General features: G+C 42.3%; 1 long non-coding RNA gene across 2 annotated transcripts; it reads right to left on the reverse strand.

Moving 5' to 3' along the window:
- Positions 1-578: 578 nt before the first annotated feature.
- LOC112989901 (uncharacterized) lies at positions 579-15,160 on the reverse strand. Of its 2 annotated transcripts, XR_003260945.2 has the most exons (7): positions 14,785-15,160; positions 12,601-12,753; positions 11,581-11,705; positions 10,942-11,074; positions 5,092-5,135; positions 1,821-1,965; positions 579-1,192 (listed from the first exon to the last, which is right to left on the reverse strand). It is a non-coding gene; the product is annotated as an uncharacterized LOC112989901 (long non-coding RNA). The 2 variants fall into 2 exon arrangements; XR_010389305.1 differs by having other exon boundaries at positions 579-1,965; positions 14,785-15,155.
- Between the last annotated feature and the right edge of the window lie 3,984 nt (positions 15,161-19,144).

Genomic DNA, 19,144 nt, shown 5'->3' on the forward strand with positions numbered 1-19,144 from the left:
TACAAACATAACAGGCACCAATCAGACAACAGCAAATCATTTTCTGTGAAGTTATGCAGCAATTCACCCGCGGGTCCAGCTTGTGCTGCCAGAGCATTCGGACCTCGGAAGAGAAGACCAGGGCTCTGTCCAGGGTCTGAGCCTAATGTGATCTGTCCTGCCTGTGTGACCGTAAACAGAATTTCTCCAGGAAGACACATCTGATTGCTATCTGCCTAGTCACACGCTGGTGAGCCTGATTAATATGAATGCAGTGGGACAGAGGAAGAGCCTCCCAACCTTTGCATATATTTATCCCTGAGTGAAGCAGCATGGCTGACGAGAGCTCTCAGAAATGGAAAGGTTTATTGCCTCATAATGGAATAAAAGGCTTAATTTAGAATAGGTTTGCAGACACTTTTAAAATACTTCATTTTAATAATTTATACTAATGGAATATATGATCTAGGGAGGGTCACATGGGTTGCTGCTGGGCAATTGTTGACAAGGCGAGTGCAGCTGGGGAGACCTGAGCTGGACTTATTTGCTTGTCCCTAGTGGAGTTGTAGGATGTTAAAAAGTGAGAGTGAGGACAATCGAACAAGCAGCAGACAAAGCCTTTAATTCATCTACTCCTCATGTCACTGCAGAATGCTCATCAGATGGCAGAGCTGATCAGCTCAGCAGGTTCCTAAAACATGCACAAGGAAAAAAATTAAGCTTTTATCTCTGTAATAAGGAATGAATCCTAATTTCCCCCTCTAACAGAAAAAAAAAATAGCCTTCTTGTGTAAGCACAGAAGAGATCTTTAACATCAGTGATCTTGGTTCCAACAGACACGCAGAAGCTGGGGCTCACAGGCACTGTTGTGGGTCCAAATCTCACAGATGTGGCTGAAACAAGTTTGATTCTATAGGCAGAAATTATGCAGTCTGTACATAAAGAGGATTGTATCTCTTTCCACATGTGTTGTAAGTCTGCTATCTCCCTTTATCCATCTGAACTGTGTATATGATGGTATTTCTAATGCTCAGTCCTGCCCAATTTCTGAGAAAGGACAGGGATTCGTAACTGAAAGCTGTGCAGAAATTCATCAGTTCTGTTTCATCTGGGTCTTGTTTTATAAATCCCTCTGCATTTTGACGGTATCGTGCAGACTCCAATGTCTCAGCAAGACATTTCCTTGAACCCTTCTATGTGACTGCTAAGTCCCTGTAAGAAAAGGCATCTCATAAATATTTTTCAGCAAATTCTGTTATTCAGCATCAATAAGCCAAAAACAACAGAACTTGTTCTCACTTCTGTCCTTATTGAAAAAAAATGTTACACAGAAATTCCTAATTATTTGGTTCTGTTTCACCTAACAATGCAGAAAAACACGGGACCTTCTCCCAACTCTGCCTCATTTTTTACACATTAAAACATGACCTCTGCTTACTGCCTACTTCACCAGCTTTCGTGAATCTGTGAACGTTTTTCTTTCATAACAATTTACATATGTAATTACTACAAGTACTTCAGGAATTGTTTGCTAAAGGCTCTATGTAAATACTAATTATCAGTAATTAAAAATCCACAGCTATTAGGAAGATACTGATAGGGAGAAAATACTGCTTAGGAAGCAACTAACATTTGTCTAGGCAAAATTAAACATCAAATAACTTTCTATCTATGTAATTATATAATGTGACTCATCATCTGCTGCATAAATGAGAGTATAAATGGGAGAAAGGTGTCTCCCCACACACATACACACACACTCCTGCTTGCTTACAAACTGTGCATCTTGAATATCGCAAAGTTTTTTCATATCCAAGCAAAGAACATTTTGAGGTCTCACATTACAGTTGCAGAAACGTTACAGCTGCATTGAATGTTTTCTATGGCATGGTAAAATCGGGTGCTTCCAGGCTGATGATATGCAACTCTCCAGGCCGTAAAATGAACTGGGATTTTTTCTTGCGCCAAATAAGTAAGAAAGTATCCTGTATAAAGAGTAGAAATAAAAGGCAGAAATGAATGACATCTGCTTCACGGTTTTACAGAATCTTTATGGTGGGTTTTCATCTTCCTTGTTATATCCTTTAATTGCTAATCAATTTGTTTCCTTCTGAACTGTCTCAGCGTCCATGTACTTGAGGTGGGATTTTGGCCCACCTACAGATGCTGAAGGGCATTTTGTCACTGTAAGTGGAGTTATATTTTCATTTTTAGTGATTTATTGCTGATTTCAGCAGGCTTTGAATCAGCCTTAGTCCATCTAAAATTAACTAATTTTCTAAGCCTGATGGGAGAAATAAACAGGTAATCTATGCACGTTATACAGCAATCCCAAATTTTGTTCCTTGCTGTACCTGTTGCTGATGGCAGAGAGTAAAGCCATTAGGCAAGGAGACAGAGAAAGGTGCCAGCACTTTTACCAGGGGCACAAAGCAGATTTCTGCTCCCCGAGCACAGCTCTATCTCACTCCAACCTGTCACTGCAACAGGGTGGCATGAATGCGCCTGGAGCACAAAGCCACTCCTGAGTCTCACCTACGACAAGCAAACGCTGTAGCTTTGTGAAAGCTTCTCTCCCCATAATCATGATCAGCCTCGATGTGCTCGGTGCACACGGCCCCGTTGTCAACAGATGTGAAAAGCTACCAGCAGTCCGAAGACAGACGGGCTGAGCTACCTCCAGAATTCATTTTCAAGTATGTTTTTATTCACTTCTGTGGAGTTTATTTTTCCCTTTCTCGCTCTGCCATTTTAGGCTCTGATTCAATACAGGGAAACACTTCAATTTTCCCTGGATCAGGCCCTCAGATTGTATTGTGACTGAGGCTTTGAAAAACGCTGTTATCAAAACTATTAGCCGACTTGCCTGTGCTATTCTGAGCCAGCCTGAAAAGGTCTTGATGGGACATTGAGTCACTCATAACCCACAAGTCAGACAGGAATAACGAGAGTTTCACTATCGAGTTTTGACTTTCAGCTTTTGAGAGGTTTTTTTTCAGCAAACAGCCTTCCCATTTCCTCTAGGTGAGGAGCTAGACTCAAACTCCCACTTGCCTAAGGCCGAGACTGGCAGTCCTGTCAGCAAATTCTGACTTTGCCTTTTTTTGAGGCCAATGGCAGGGTGAAGGTGGGTGCTTTTCCCTCCTGGGATGCAAGACCTGCACCACACCAGCCGGCACTACTGGGGCAGCTAGGCCCCCTCCATTAAACCCATTGCTGGTCTATCTACCATCAACAGACCATGAGAAAAAAGGGTCCAGCTCTCGTGGCTCTGCATTCACCACTGAGCATCCCTCACCTTGGACCAGCCCCTACCTTGAGTGCACGCCAAGCATGGGAACTCCCCAACACCCAGAAAAGCCTAGCTGGCGTGCTGCTCACTGAAATGCAGTTTTCTAGCTTGTAAGCAGTACTAGCTTCCTCAAGTGTGTCAGTAGCTAATGTTTTGGATCAATATTTTGTTAATTGACAGCATTTCTTCAGTCTTAAGTTGACATTTTATTTCTTCCCCCTCCCTCTTTCACTTTTTTAAAATTTTTTTCTATTGCTTCAGCAAAGCATGAAATAATTGTTTGTCAAAAGATAATCTGCTCGCTGCTACCTCTGGCTGCAACTAAGGGTATTGTCTTCAGTCTTCTAGCTTGCTGAGGAGATATGCAACTGTACTCAAACTAATTTGAGATCATTCGACCCAACTGCCTTGCTTGCAGGTTACAGTTAGGAACACGACAATCACACCCTCTTGGTCTTATTTGGTTTGGCTTCATTTCCCAACAAGGGTAAGCCCTCAAGTGGCAGTTTGCTGGTGAGGAGTCACCTGTGGGAAGCAGGAGATGTTCGAGGCAGGAGAGGAGAGTAAAGCTCCCTTTTGAGGGACCTTTGCTTGGGGCTGTTTGGAAGGATTGCATCCATGCACAGTCCTGTGCTTAAACTCCCCCCTGCAATTAGGTGCCTGTCTTCCCAGCAATGATTAGGTGATTCTTTTAACTCAGAAGAAGAAGTCCTCTTGCACTCCAATTCATGGGCTAAAACCCCAGCTAAAACATAAGACATTGGAGACAGGTTCAAATTTCTCTCCTGGCTGACAGCATTAAAACCTATAGCATCCAGCTATAGGTGGACCATCAGGCTAAGTGGAATTTGGAGACAGGAGGAAGTACTTTTTCACCTCTGTGAAGCAACTCCACTCTCCATGGAACATAAAAACATTCGTTACATATGCAAACAATGGCATAACTATGTATGTTAGCCATTAGCGGCAGCAGCAAGGAAGAGAAAATCTGGCATCCTGCTCCACTGAATACAGCACTGCAGAGAGTTATGAGTGACTTAAAGACAAAGAAAAAGTTTCCAAGAATAAGAGTGTGATGGAGATGAAAGTGCTTGTCACCCTCTGGTGAGTGGCATGACATGGCAATGGTTTCGAAAAAAAAAAAGGCACTGCTGAGCTCTGCATGGCAGTGTATCACTCAGGACTATAAAAGGCTGGAATACATGGCAAAAAAAAGAAAAAAGAAAGAATAGCAAGCTATCAAAGTTTATAGGAGCATTCATCACACACTCTACAGGAACTGTAACCGTGTTTGGTGAACTATTACCACCAAAGTGGGCTTCAGAAAGTGGGCAAGCCCAGAGGGGACAGTGACTCATAAGCAGGCAAGAGAACAGCATGTTCAGGGTGAGGGTCTCCCCTGCAGGTCCAGGCATGGGGCCATCCCCTCCTGGCAGGGCAGGAACCTGAACTAGTTTCCATGTGCACTCCCCTCCCACTGGCTTTCTCTTCACTCAGGTGATTTTAATATCATATTCAAAGCCCTCCTCCAACTCACTTCATAACTTTTTTTTGCTCTCACATGGAATGAAAACAGGTTTTGAAACCTTGAAGATTGCTGGTTGTCCTCACAGCTTGAGCTCTGATGCCAAAGTGCATTGGCTGCAACAGTGGGAAAGGTCAGAAAAGCACCCCAAAATGTGGACTATTTATGCAAAGTGTCTCTTTCAGCTCTCTAAAGATTGCTAAAATGGATCTGGAAGCACAACAAAAACAGGGTCTCACATAAGATTGTCCTTATTTCCATCTTTTTTCTGGACTGTAAAAGGTATGAGCTCACCTCTCTTGTGGCTTCACGATGTCTGCTTCTGAGTCTGTCAGGACCTGGAAAAGGAGATGGGGAATTAGAATAAGGAAGGAGAGACAGTTAATGAAGGTAAAATTGTTTTAGGTCTGATTTTACATTCAATCTAGGTCCAGCTTCCCTTGTTTTGGCGAGGAGTTGGATGTGCATGTGTCTGTGTATGCTCATTTGTGTATACCTTACGGTAGTTTCACTGGTGGTGGGAATTGTAAATGTGCTTGCTCATTCCTCATAGTTTCACTGTGCAAGACAAATACAATTGATTTAGAAGGAATGAGCCTTGCCAAGTACAGTAGTAATGGCTTTGTGCTAAGTAAATTTAATACAGTATGCTTTCGCCAGCAGCTGCAGCTTTGGAAAGAAGCTATTCACTTCCTCCCAAAATAACCATGAGAAGTTCAGTAACTGGCTGAAAAGCTAGTTTATGCACAAAAAAAGAAGAAATGAAGGCCTGCAATGGTAGCTAATAATATCAAATATCTATCAAAAATCATGGCCTAATAAACTGGTGAGTCCCAGGAGGGAGGAGGAGAAAGGGGGAGAGATGAAAAATCCTAGGAGAGGTTTTCTGTATAGATTTTATATATATTCTTTTATTCTGGGAAAGATAAAGTGGAATAAAAGTGTCAGAGCCTGCCAGTTTTAAGTATTAAAATATTTAAGGAAATAATCATTAAGATTTTATTCCAGAAAGTATTATTTCATCTAGCAGAGGTTAATACATTTCATAGATTCTAAGTCCAGAAAAGGCTATTAGGATCACCTAGATTAGCTTTAATATAATTCAGGTTCAGTAATAGATGCAGAGACCTGCTTTGCAAAGCAGATAGCAAGGCAGAGGGTCATTCCCAAAGCTCTTAACAGAATCAGGAGAGCACCAGCCACCGACCTCCCAGCCCATTCTCCAAAGACAGGCGCCGTGTTTGTCTGCAGACACAATGTTATTGTATGATCAGCTCCAAGAGCTTCCCTGAAACCGTGAGGTCTGCTCTGCAGTGCTGTCCAGGCCTCGGGGTGGGGAGGACCAAGGGGTCACCAACCCTGGCGGGAGAGAGCCTGCTTTGCTAAGGGTGCACGGCACCTCGTTAAATCTCAGCTTTCCTGTCGCAGCATTTGGCAGGCACCTCTGCTCTCTGCACACCCAGCTCTGGACAAGGCGATTTTTAGACCGGTTACCACCGAGCAGAGTCCACTGGGCCACATGCTATCACCATCCTGCTTAGACCTTGCAGTTTCTTCTCCCCATTGACCTCGCCAACAGGCTGGCTGTGACTGACTGGAGAGCAGCTGGGCTGGATCTTTCATGGCTCTTTCAAACAGTCTCCTGATAACCAAGTTAGATAGCTGTAGTGGGTGGTCTGACTACAACCTGCGGGCTCCTCATAGGGAGCATGAAGCAAGCTAAGTGCTTCAAAAGGCTGCTGTGTAGGAAGCTGCCTCAGCCACTACCCGCCGCAGAGATGGGTAGATAGGATGCAAGCTCTTCCCTCCCTAGGGCTGCGGCACCTCCCTCGGGATTGCAGAGAGGCACTGGGTATTTATTTCCACACCAAACTTACACTGTTCACCTCAGGCTTAAACAGAGGCAGGTAAATGTCTCTCAAATTTAGTTTTGGGGTTGTTTGCTTGTTTTCTAAATCTGTTGTGGTTTGGGGAGGAAAAAAAATGCTTTCGAAAAAGAAGTGGCTGGGAAATTTGCCCTCATTTATAAGGGTTAAGAATACATATAGAAACAAAAAGAATCACTTTTATTCTTACCACAAAAGATGTTTCACCGATTTTTTTCCCACCAAATCAGTGCATTTGCTATGAAGTCCCCTTTTTTCCCCGAGTGACGAAGGGTTTCTTTGAAAAGCGTTTGCTCAGTTCCAGCAGCCAGGGCTGCACCCCTTGGGCAGGCTGAGCTGCAGGTCCTGCCAGGCTCTGCTGCGCTGCTCCTCCTTTGGCCTTGGGGCAACACGGAAAGAGCAAAAGAGACAGCGAGGCCACTTCTAAGCCTCGTGTGTTTGTGTCTCGCCCGCGTAAGAGAGCTCAGGTGACTTTGTTCTTCAGCTTCATTTGTATGCTTCAAGCCAGTCCTGCCATGGATCTAAAAACCAATCATTCCTATTGATTTCGTTGTGAATTTGCCATGTGGAACAAGAGTCACAGAAAAAAAGGTTGCCTTTTAGCTATAAGCACACACCAAAAAAAGCAAAAAAAAAAAAAAAAAAGAAAAAGAACCCAGATCTCTCCTCTGCATTATATAAGTGTCTGGGTACGTTAAAATCATGCCTGAATACCTGCCACTGAAAATTAAAACAAAGGCTTAGTTTTGTCACCGAAGCTGAAAAATGCTATTATTTAACAATTGGTTGTGGGCATTGTTGATGTTATAATATATCTCATTTCAAATCATAACAGATGAGTGATCTCTAAATTGTTAGTTCAAATGAGATAATAGTCCATCATGCTTCTCTTTGCAACACAAATCCACATAACTAGCCTGGTATGAATACAATCTCTGGTTGGTATAAAAGCTTACAATGCTATTTTAAATCCTGCAAGTATTGCTGGTGCTCAAATTGACAGCTCAATGCTCTGTCAGCTTCCACTGCCAATCTCATTATGGAAGTAAACGGCTCGATCTTATTTTATCCTGTTCTATACATGATGCACTTAAAGGGGCTTAAAAAATCTAGTAAATGGAAATATATGGTACAATGAACAGTTAAAAATGTCAATTGAATTAGTGGTTGTGTGATATCTTTTCAGCATACAATGTGAACACAGATGCTGCCTTTTATAGAGTTTTATGCACATGAGGAACCTGAAGTGGAACAAATGAGATTTGAATTTTATTATTCTTTTATAGCATTGTATTGCAGATAGCTTTTTTTAATTAGCTGCTATCTCAACACCTTTGGCAACTCTAAATAATTCAGAAAATCTTGTCTTTTGTTGTTGTTGTGGTGGTGCTTTCTTTCACAGAGAAGTGGCCCTTTCGAATGGCAGGAAGCTTATCTATTACCTAGTTTAATAATGATCCTTCAATTAAACAATTAAACTCACAGTGAGTGCATTATGTTCTGCTCAGATCCTTAAATCCAAATCAGCTATCAGATACATGCAATGACAAGTAAGAGGTGCCAGGATTGCTAATAGTTTGCTTTGCTTTCGTGAGATTTCCTACCCACTCCACCAAGTGGAAAATCATTCAGGCGCCGGTTTAGCAGAGCGGGGCCCTGGGAGCAGGACCCGTCCTCCGCAGCGCTCCGCTCCCGCAGCAATGGGGGAGAGGGAGCCGATGTCACCGTGCAGCTGCATGAACCTGTTATCCGCCTCCTGCCCTGGTGTTACACCCTTAGCAACAAAACGAGAGCTGGATATAAAATAGGCATGAAACCCATCACTCTCAGGACTTCAAAGCAACAGGCAGTATTTTATTTCAAAATAAATAAACAAAGGGATGCAGACAGAAGCCGATGTTTACGCTACTTTGCAGGGTTGGCGGGGGCAATAATCTCCCCAGCTCCATTTCTAAACAGCTCATCTTTGCACAACTTCTTTGTTGAAAAACTTCAGGGACACAGTGTCTTCTAAGGATTCCCCGGGGCTCCCAGCCTCTCCCTCGCTTCACAATGTGTGGGCAGGATACAGCTGTTCAGCTTCACTGCCTGGTCTTCTCATCCAAACTGCTCACATAATACCAAAAATTACGTCCCTCAAGGCACTATGGAAATTCACATCCTAACACAGCTTCAAATGCCTATTTATTTCACTGCCGAGTGCAAATATTATGTCTGCTCTCGAGTCCACTGTTTCAAATGATATTCACAGTGTCTCTGATTAAGTCTGTGGGATTTCTTTTGTACCTAAAAAGGACAAGAAATTCCTAGTTCTTTGCAGAACAATAGAAAATAATTATTTCTTTAAAAAAAATCACAGTGACATATACCCCTTCCCTTTTCTTTTTCTCTAAGCAAATCGCAAGTTCAGAAAAATTTTGACTTGCATAAAAGGTCATTCTGGGGGCTTAGCTCAGCTGTACAGAAAATAGCATTTTCAATTAGGTATTGCATCATATTCCGTTCACCTATTCCGGCTGAGTGTTCTCTCCTATCCAACAGGGAGTATCCAGAGGAAAAAGAAGAAGGATTTGTAGTGCTTTACATCACGTAAATGCAACATGATATGAAATGTTTATAGACATGGATTTGAGAAATTTCTAACTTAGGCTTTCAGCAAGGACATTAGTTTGAAGAAGTAGCCTTTTGCTATGTTTTTGACATCCATTTTGAGCCTGAGAAGCAAGACCGAAAGAATGAGCTCAGTTCAAGGGGTTTGAGGAGCCTCTGTTCAACACACAGCCCTGAGACATGGGCCCTGTGTGACCCTCGCAGTCATACGGCCAGACCCACAAAAGGTGGTTACTCATGCTCCTGCTGAAAGCGGTTGCTTTTCACTGAAAATTAGGTGAGCCCTGGTTTCAGTGGGTAATTAGGCACCTCACAGACAAGAATTCGCTGGTTTCTAAGTCTTGCTGCGGAACTGGTATCTTTAGCACCTAATTTTAACCATTTCTGAAAGCAACAAGTCTGACCAACACTGGGGAAAAAATACACAGGACGCAGTTGGAGGGTGCTTACATGTTGCCAGGCAAAACTGCTGTGGGTAGGGAAGGCCAGTATTTTCCCCACTACACAAATACACCAGTCGGTGATAAAATGGGTGTTTCTGTAGCATTTCCCTGTGTCACAGCCACGTGACCTTTGCATTTCTCAGCAGGTGCAGCTATTAACCTTCACAACACATCATCTGCGCAGTTCTGGAAACTTCATCTTATAACTGGGGAAAGGGGGAGAAACTGAGCCAAAGCTCGGACTAGCTCAGCAGATCCCAGCTTGGCACCCACAGTGCACAGCTTGTCACATGGTTTCACAGCAACTGGTCGGCATGGGATCACCTTTCCTTTTTCTGAATTAGCAAGATTTCCATCCTTTCCATCTCCTTCCACCTCTCTTTCACCTCACAAACTCTCCGTGTCTGCAGTCAGCACACCGGGGCGCGCTCCCCATTTCACAGCTAGCAACACCTCCTTGCTTCAAATGCAGCCTGCCGGACCCAGTCTCCACCATCACTGTGCCTGGGAGGGTTTGTGGTAAAAATACATATCGTCCAGGAGGGTTTACTGCTGCTTGTTCTGCCCATCTCTCTTGCTCACGCTCCTCAACTCAGTCTGCTTTTCACCCCCAGAAATTTTTTTCATACCTGCCCTTCAGCTCAGTTGTGGAAGAAAAAGATGTTTGCCAGCCTATACAACAGGGAGTTTAGTAAAGAATGCAATCACAAACCCAAGCTTCATGCAATGGTCAACAGAGAGCCCTGGCATAGGCACCCTGTGTTAAGCCCCAAATTTAATTCAATCCATCAGAAAAACAAAAGGAAAGAGGAAAGAGGATAAAAGGCTAACATTCTGGCAGCATCTGCCTCTTCAGAAGACAGCAGGTGCTGCCAAAATATTAGGCTCTCTCATCTGTTTTTTTCATTGTTTTTGTGATGGGAGGAATTAAATCCTATAGTTGCAATTGATCTAATGTGCCAGGGCTCCTTCTTGTTAATTTGATGATTTTCTTGATCTCCTTTCTTTTACACACCCTGCCCCCAGATGCCCATTGTCCCTCCAAATCTATTCCTGGCCCCTGAGCCTTAATTAGATCTTGCAAGTTCTGTTTCAGCGATGCTTTTACTACTGGCAGGTTTCGCTTCCACTCCAGATCTGTCTTTCCTTCAGGCTCCAGCTGTGGTTCAAAGATGCTCTGCTATTCCTTGCCATCAGCCACTCACCTGAACTACCTTTTAATAGCAGTTGTTGTAGCCGTTTCCTCAGTCCTCTGTGAGCAGCTGTTGTTCACCTCAGCACTCATCAGGTATTCTTTATGGCACAGAGTGAGTATGAAACAGTAACTCTCAGTTAAACCTGGAAAAGAACTCATGATGTAATACAGAATTTAGATATCTGGCTCAAAAATGGACCTAAAAAAGCTAAGTTACACATCTACACTGTGTTTTGCATTCTGCACTGAGGAAAGGAATCCACAGAAAAACAGTGTATTAAGTTAGCCATTAAAAAACACAGCTGAGGGGTATGTATAAGGCATTGCTTTTCTCCCATACAGAAGTACCTATCCCAGAGCTGAAGTCTGGACATCTCTATGACAAATCCTATTTAAATGCCCACATCATGCATTTGGGAGCAGAAGAAGTAGCACAGACATTTTGCACAATTGCCTACCTAGCAGTTAGGCCACAGCACCAGAAAGCAAGCAGGAGGAAATCTGAGCTCAGAGCCCAGGACTAGGGCAAGTCAGAAATGGGAAGCTGAGTTTCAGTCTCCTGCTCCCTGCATTATCTAATGATGCTCTAATGTAAAGGACAAAGACCAAGACAGAAATCTTCCCTCTCCCATATGAGAGCCTGACTCACCTGCTCACAGAGTATGCTTTCTTTTGCTTCCTCTTTAGGTAAGTTTCCCAGCATCAGCAGAAGGAGTGGAGGAGAGGATCTCTGCCACAGAACAGCCCAGAGCTGACTGATGGTCTGGGTACGCCCTGAAAGATGGAAAAGGCATATTAAAGTACTCTCAGACTGAGAGCATTGATTGCAAACCTAATTCCTGGGCAAATTCTCTAACCACTAGGATATTGTGCAAAAGGTGGTTTTGAATGAAGTCTATAGCTCTGCCTAGCAGAGTGGTAGGTATGATTTGAGCATGTTTAGTGAATCAAGGCCTGCAGGGCAGAGGATTTTGGAACAGAGAATTCTATATTTTTGTAAATCCAAACAAGCATAGGTAGGAGGTAGACACCCTCTTCTCAGCCAAGATGTCAGTGCTCCTAGTCTGGAACAATAGCAAAACTATAAGCACCCACAGAAGACTTTGCCAGGATATTTATGCTCTTTTAGGGCATCTCAGGTTCTGAGCTACTTAGGTAAAGATTTCCTGGATCACTGGGTTGGAGTGAGGCTTTAGAAAAGGGCTTCCTCCAGACTATTCAAAACATCATCAAAGATATGGTATGGAGATCACTGCTTGAGAGCAGGAAGGCAAGGGGTTTGTAGACAAACACCTCTGTGGGAAGTTGGAATAAAAGGTGGTAGGTACATTGTGAGAACGATACTACTGCAAGCAAACCAGACCAGACATCAGCCACCAAACTCCCCTGTCCTGCAAGTCACCAACCCCTTACTTGGAACATATGATGGGGTTTGACATTTCTTTTCCCCCTCCAACTCCTGGCTAAGAGAGCAGTTTTTCTGCTGGCTGAGCTCTGCCATGTGTGTTTTGGCAGTGGAAGTGACGATTCTGAAGCAAGCAGTGGGAATGAACTTTTAAAAGGTGGACACTCAGTAGCAGCCACATTAGCAGCTGGCTATTTCAGAGAACCTGTTAAAAGAGAGGGGCCTCAGCAGCAAGGGATACATTAACAGCTACAGGGTACTTACCGTGCGGAGAGAACAGCAGCCTGTTCTTTATTCATCAGCTGCCATGCTGGTAACTAGCTTTGGCAGAGTGGCAGACTAAGTCAGGAGTCTGGGGAACAAAAGAGGCAGATTTCTTTCTGCAGTGTTTAGATTCTGCATTTGCAGACTGTCTTGCTAAAGACACAAAGAGAAGAGAGAGATTATGGCTGTGATAATCTACATAGCAATGCAAGGCTTAGGGAAGCTGGATTCCAGTTCACCTGGGACAGGGAGGGCGATGCCAGAAGGCCTTTTGATACCAAATTCAGTGCCAGATTTTAATAGAAGTACACTGCACTATATAGAGACAATCAGTCATAGCAGAGTGACACGTACTTTAGAGGAGATGGCACAGGAATAACACAGTGGCAGACTCTTAACACTGTGGGTGCTCTGGGCACACCCAGCTTTTCTAAATCCATTCAACATAGCTCCTAGTATGAGTGTGATAGCCACATTTTCAAGCCAGCATATGTCAGAGGCACTCAGTATATGGAGCTCTTTGGAAAATTGGCTCCTACTTTTTGGCAGTAATTGAAAGCTGAGCTCTTAGGAAAATGGGAGCTCTAAAGGCTTGGATGACATTTCTCAGCTTTGCTCACAAATAGGAGAACCTGTAAGCCACAAAGTCAATGTCATCAGCCATCTCCTAAGTACATCACCATCAGACAGGTTATTATTATATTCCTTGTTCTATTTCTTCCTCATGAGAACTATAAGACAAAGCTAGAAATAGTAGAGTGACAGACCACTAAAGCATTCAGATTCAAATATTCCCTATTTTATTAAACTATACATATCTAAACAGAAACAGCAGTGATGTGCATGTAGGGAATGGTATGTGTAGTGCATGCCTGTTCCTTTAAATGAAAGCAAACTCTAGGCAGTTATCTCCATCAGATTTTATTATGTGACATAGGATGAACAATTACATACTGTGCAATAAGCTAAGTGAGGTTTTAATCGCTGCCGCATTTATGGATGGTTTATCTTGACCTTTCATAGCCTTAAAAACTAATAACTGAAGCAAAACGAAGTTTACCAGCTCCTCTCAGAAACTAGCCATGTGAGCATAATCAAATCCCAGACATTAGTAAAGCCTGGATTCCCAAGCTCATGGGGAACTGAGTCACTTCCCATGTCAGATGGCACCAGAGAAGCAAAGTCTTTTCCTTTTGGCCAAATTAGAAAAAGGGGTATGAATTTTACAGGTACAGCTAAATCATGACTCAAGGTAAATTACTTGGAATTTGCAGCTTTCAGTGCCTGAGTAGCTCATTTATAAGACAATAACAACGGCTGGGATATCTTTTATTCTAAATTATATGATATAACTAAAAATGGTTATATAGAAATTATGCTAGATAATTGTCATATTAAAAGGCAAATTTCCACCTCATAGAGACACCAATTCTATGGAGAAATGCTGTTAGGCAAAGAGATTTGATGAAGCCCATGTGCAGGCTAGTAGCAGAGCTATGAACCCAGAGTCTCACCTTTTTCTCCCTATTCATTATACCACCATGGCATTCCAGAGAGGTGAACAAGATGACAAGGAATGAGAGAAGGTATTTATCACAGTTTTCACATTAACATTTTTATCCTCATTGCCTGAAGACACACAATTGTCATCCAAGCTCCAACAGAGAGATCACTTCATTCCAACAAACTGGGAATAAGAGTTGCTTCCCCTTCACATGTCTTTTGCATGCCATTGATTTATGGACTCCCATGCCTGCTGCAGTCAAGTGATTCTTTGCCCCTCTGCATTGTATAGCAGAAGGTGATCATTTGGCATAAAAGACCTGAGGAATCACTACTATGAAGCTAACTCTAACGAAATCCCTGCTTTTCACCACAGTCATGTTTGTAAACACAGGAATGCAAAGCTTCTCCGCCTCAGCTTATTTCAGTCCTGAGGAAACAAAATACTCTATTCTTTTTTTCTGTTTCTTTATCCAAAAGGGAAGGCACATTTGCAAAGCCTGCCTATCGCAAGCCCTGTTTACCTATGGTCTACTTCAGAAGAGTGGCTTTTCAGGACCTCTTGTGAGCTGCTTCATTCCAGGCTTGGTGACAAAACTGCCTACAGCAATACTTAGCCATTTTATTTGCCACCCTCAGCTGCAAACGCAAAGGAGCAGACACACCTCAGATTAAACTCACCACAAACATTCAGAGAAGTTAATTGTTGTGATCCGACCCACCAAAGAGAGGGAAAATGCACATATCCGATGAGTTTGCAGGCAGCGCTCCTTGCAGCTGCACAGCTGTCCTCCACACAGGAAAGAAACGGGACTGCGACCAAACATCTCTTTCTGTTTTTTCTTCTGTACAGCCATGTTCAGGTTTCTCCAAACCGCAGCTCAGCACAGCGTTACAGCTGCCTGAGCCAGATCCTCGGCAGTTGCAACACAACCTGGCTCCATTGATTTCAAACGCCTTTTACACCCACTGGAGGATTTGTCTGCAAGTTGAAAGTACTTCCCCCCTCCTCCCTTTCCCTCCTGCCATGCAAACATACACACATGCATCCACATATATGGTAGATGGAATAAGTCCAAAAAGTTTTTCTCAACTGTGGTAGCATTTTTTTTTTTTTTAACTAACTTGGAAAGAAAACTTTGAAAGCTTTCCAAGGCAAACATTCCTGGGGCAAGAGGGCTGAATGTAAACAGTAGATAGAGCTTGATTTTGCAGAACTTTTAATGTGGTGTCCTAAGTCAAATGTCCTTATCCCCTCCACTTCTTCCCTCCTACAGCTAATGTGCACTGTACACACTTGCACACCACTTTATGGAACATTTCTCATTGCTGTGAGGTCACTGAGTACCTGACAACTTCTGCCATGGAAATAGAAAGGTACTGTTCTGACATTTTTGGTAACAACTTTCCCCCAGTGAGCAGTGGGAAGATAATCAATTTTCCCCAACTCCCACGGCTCACTAAAGCACAGGTAACAGAAGCCAAGGAAGCACCTCCTGCTTGGTTATGTGGATGTGAAAACTACTGGGAAAACCAGAGAGAAAGGATCTTATCTTGTACTGATAAGGGCAAGGGGAAGGAAAGGAGGAGACAGAGAAGGTAGCACTTTTGGTCCCCCTTTCATAGTTTCTTTGTGCCTTGAAGTGGTTAAATCAAAGAGCTTCTGATTTTCCGACCGGTACAATGGCAGTCCTCTGACATCAAACATCATTAGAGGGGGGATGATCACAAGATAGGATGTTGGGCAAAGGGGTCAAAAGATAACCAGGCCTTATGTTAAAGTAAAGTTAATCAACAGACGAGGACTTGAAGAAGTCTCTCGGTTGTATAGGCCTACCTTTACTCTGGAAATAGTGCAACTTTTCACTAGAGGATCTCCTATTGGGGGTGAGGTCAAGTGCCATGAAGAGGCCAGGCTAAGGCCATGAACCCTGGCCACTCCAGAATCTATTGCAAATACTTTGGATTTAGAAAGTCCTGTATTACTCCCAGACAACAGTCCAAATACAAACATATCAACAACAATTTTCAGAGTTCACACAACTCTGGAGGGCCAGGGTGGTCCTATTCTGCAACAGGTACAATGTTCAAGCATCTAGGTGCTTTTGCAATGCAAACTGCAGTAGGTCTATTAATGAGGCACTAATTTTAAACTGATCTCTCCATTATAAAGTTGGCAGTGGTGACCTAACTATATATTTTAGATAACCATATTCTCTGAGCATCTACTGGGTAAGTCAAACTCATGCAAAGTTTTTATCTGATGTCAGCATCCCACTGCCTCTTCTCCCTTCTCAAGGCTTTGACACTTTTTGGAATATAGGCTTCTGTTGCTGCAAAGATTTTGTTGCAGTCCATTTTTTTATTTGGCTGATTGGATTTGAAAGAGGAATGGCTATTGGAGGAAAAAAACTGCTCACTTCACTAGATACAATTGGGAAATATATTAACAATCTCCAAAGATTCTTGGATGACTCCTAAATTTACATATAGGGTTGTTGATGCTATTGATTTTTTAACTTCTAGATTCATAACATCCTTCACTAAATGGACAAATGTAACCATTCCTGCAGGAAAGAAGATGGCCTACTGGAAACTTGGACCATCTGCAAGGCTGGCTTTATATATGACTGTTTCCTCTCTACAATAAGCATCACAGGGATTTCCAGATTCAGCAGCTCAGCATCTTCCTTTAAAGCATGCACCAAATTTGTAACATATCGTAGGCTGGCTTTATTAGATTAATTAAAGAAACCTATTAATTTCCAAGTAAATGAAGAATATTTTTAATCATTGCCTGTGAACCACTTAGCACGTTAACTTGTCCCTCTGAAGTCATTTACTTAAGTGTGCCCTCAGTTTGCTTAATCCATAACTGGTCAATAGTATATTAATATTACAGTCTCATTTCAGATCTAAGCATGTCTGAGCCTATTAAACTGTCACCCTGGATTTACTTGCAGGGAAAAATTATCTGCACTCAGAGATAGAGGAAAAAAAGTATTAAAGTGAATCGAGCACTAATGAAATTAATCATAATCATCGTAAGTACTTTCAACTACTATCACCCAGTGGGAGATGTTGTTACAGGAAAGTCTTCGTGCTCTATTGTTTTTATGGCTGAGCTGTGGAGAATACTTTAGCTTTTGTTTGTTCCAAAGAGACTGATAATGCTATTCTGATCCTTTGGAATCATTCCTATTTTTTTATTAAGAATCAACCTTAGAGACAACCTTGAAATACAAGCCACTTCATGCAGAGCTTGTTCTCCTGAACTAGTTTAATGTAGGTCAGACCTACTATAGTTGTGTTATAATTCATTCAAACTGTGAGACTCCATCTCTTGCTGTTTACTTTTACTGCACTGCTTGTGAACCTACTATATATAATTTACAGAGGCAAGACAATGGGAAAGAGCAAGTCAGGAGAAAAATGATCTATTTCTCTACAGTGCAAGATACATTTAGATGTAAGGAGCCAGATCCTGAACTGTGTAAATCAGAATAGGTGCATTAGAGCCAATAAAGCTATGCTGATTTATATTAGTGCTGTAAGACTATCCTTTATAGCATTCCCCTTAACTCAGGCAAAATTTTATAATCCTTTACTAATAATACTTGGGTGGTTTTTTCTTTTTTTTTTTTTCTTTTTTTTTTCTTTTTTTTTTTTTTTTGCAACAGCTGGGATCTGTAGTAGTAAGACTCATCTGTATCCTGTTTAATACTTTGTCAAACTTTTGAAGGGTTTCCCCCCCCCCCAACATGTTCTTTGAATTCTTCAGTGGTCTAGAAACTCTAGTGTTGTATGGATTAAACAGTTGATGGAAACCTCAGAAGAAGAGGAACATGACAATGGGAAAGGCAAAAAATAGCAGCAGAACAAAAGCAGTTATCTCTAAAAACAAATTCAGTGCTATCCACAATTAAGCAGCATTTGACATTTAAAAAATATCTGATCAGTGTTTTGGCTTACAGAACTGCTTAAGGGGCACTCTGATGTGTAAATTAAATTCAAATGAAGGTTAAATATAGTTCTTTGGGAGAGACTGCATGATTTAAATTACCTAATTATTTGGACAAAATCTGTTCTCCTGTAATTAAATGTATACAAAAGAATGTGTCTTTTTACTAAATACATTTGGAGAAGAGATGTTTATCAGCAAATGGTTACCTCCTCTTGGAGATGGTAGAGATACTGTCATCACTCAGAACTACATAAGGAAGAAAGTTAGTTTGTACAGTTATGTGAGATCTGCAGAGCCTGAATGGAAGTGAGACAAAGCGTTCCTGCATTTTGCTGTATCCAGCCCTCTATGTCCTGATTCTGCACAGCCCTTTAATACATCCTTTGCTTTAAGTATTTTTCTAGAGCCCATAACTATGCAGAAAGGCAAGTGCTAGTGCAGTGTGTCCAACCAGTGCTCTAGTGATGGAAAGAGCTGTAATTCATCTAATCCATGTCTCCTACACTGCAGGATCCGTGCTTGCCATGCACAGGACCAGGTTTCTGCCTCTTACTCGGCTCAGAACTGCTCATCCTGCGAGCGCTCCCAGGAGCTTCAGAAGGACGGCTGCTGGAGCAAGTTACAGCCCCATGTGAGTAAGGGGATGAGAGTCTGGCTCACTGGGGTTTGTTTAGTCTATTTTTAAATGTGTTGAGTGAGGGGATTTCACCAGCTTTTTGAGGGAGACTATTCCTGAGCCTAGCAGATGTCAACAGCAGGATATCTTTTGCATGATAGCAGGCTTAAACTTTGTCTTCATTTTGTCCTTTCCTCTTCATTATGTTTTTACTTCATTCACTGAATTTACTTCATTTACTGAATCTTCATTAATATTCATACCCTTCTTTTTTTTTTTTTTTTTTTTTTGTTTCTTTCTCTAGAGCCATTGCACAATGCCATTAACTCTAGCTGTTTTATTCTATCTTTGGTGTCACTCCATCTGGCTCCTTTCTGTTTGGAAGGGCACTCTTTTCTGCCTCCCTCCAATTTGCCAGTTCAGTTCAAATCTGCTCTCTGTGCCTGACAGACACAAATGTC

This window comes from Dromaius novaehollandiae, chromosome 5 (genome assembly GCF_036370855.1).
Source record: "Dromaius novaehollandiae isolate bDroNov1 chromosome 5, bDroNov1.hap1, whole genome shotgun sequence".
NCBI lineage: Eukaryota > Metazoa > Chordata > Aves > Casuariiformes > Dromaiidae > Dromaius > Dromaius novaehollandiae.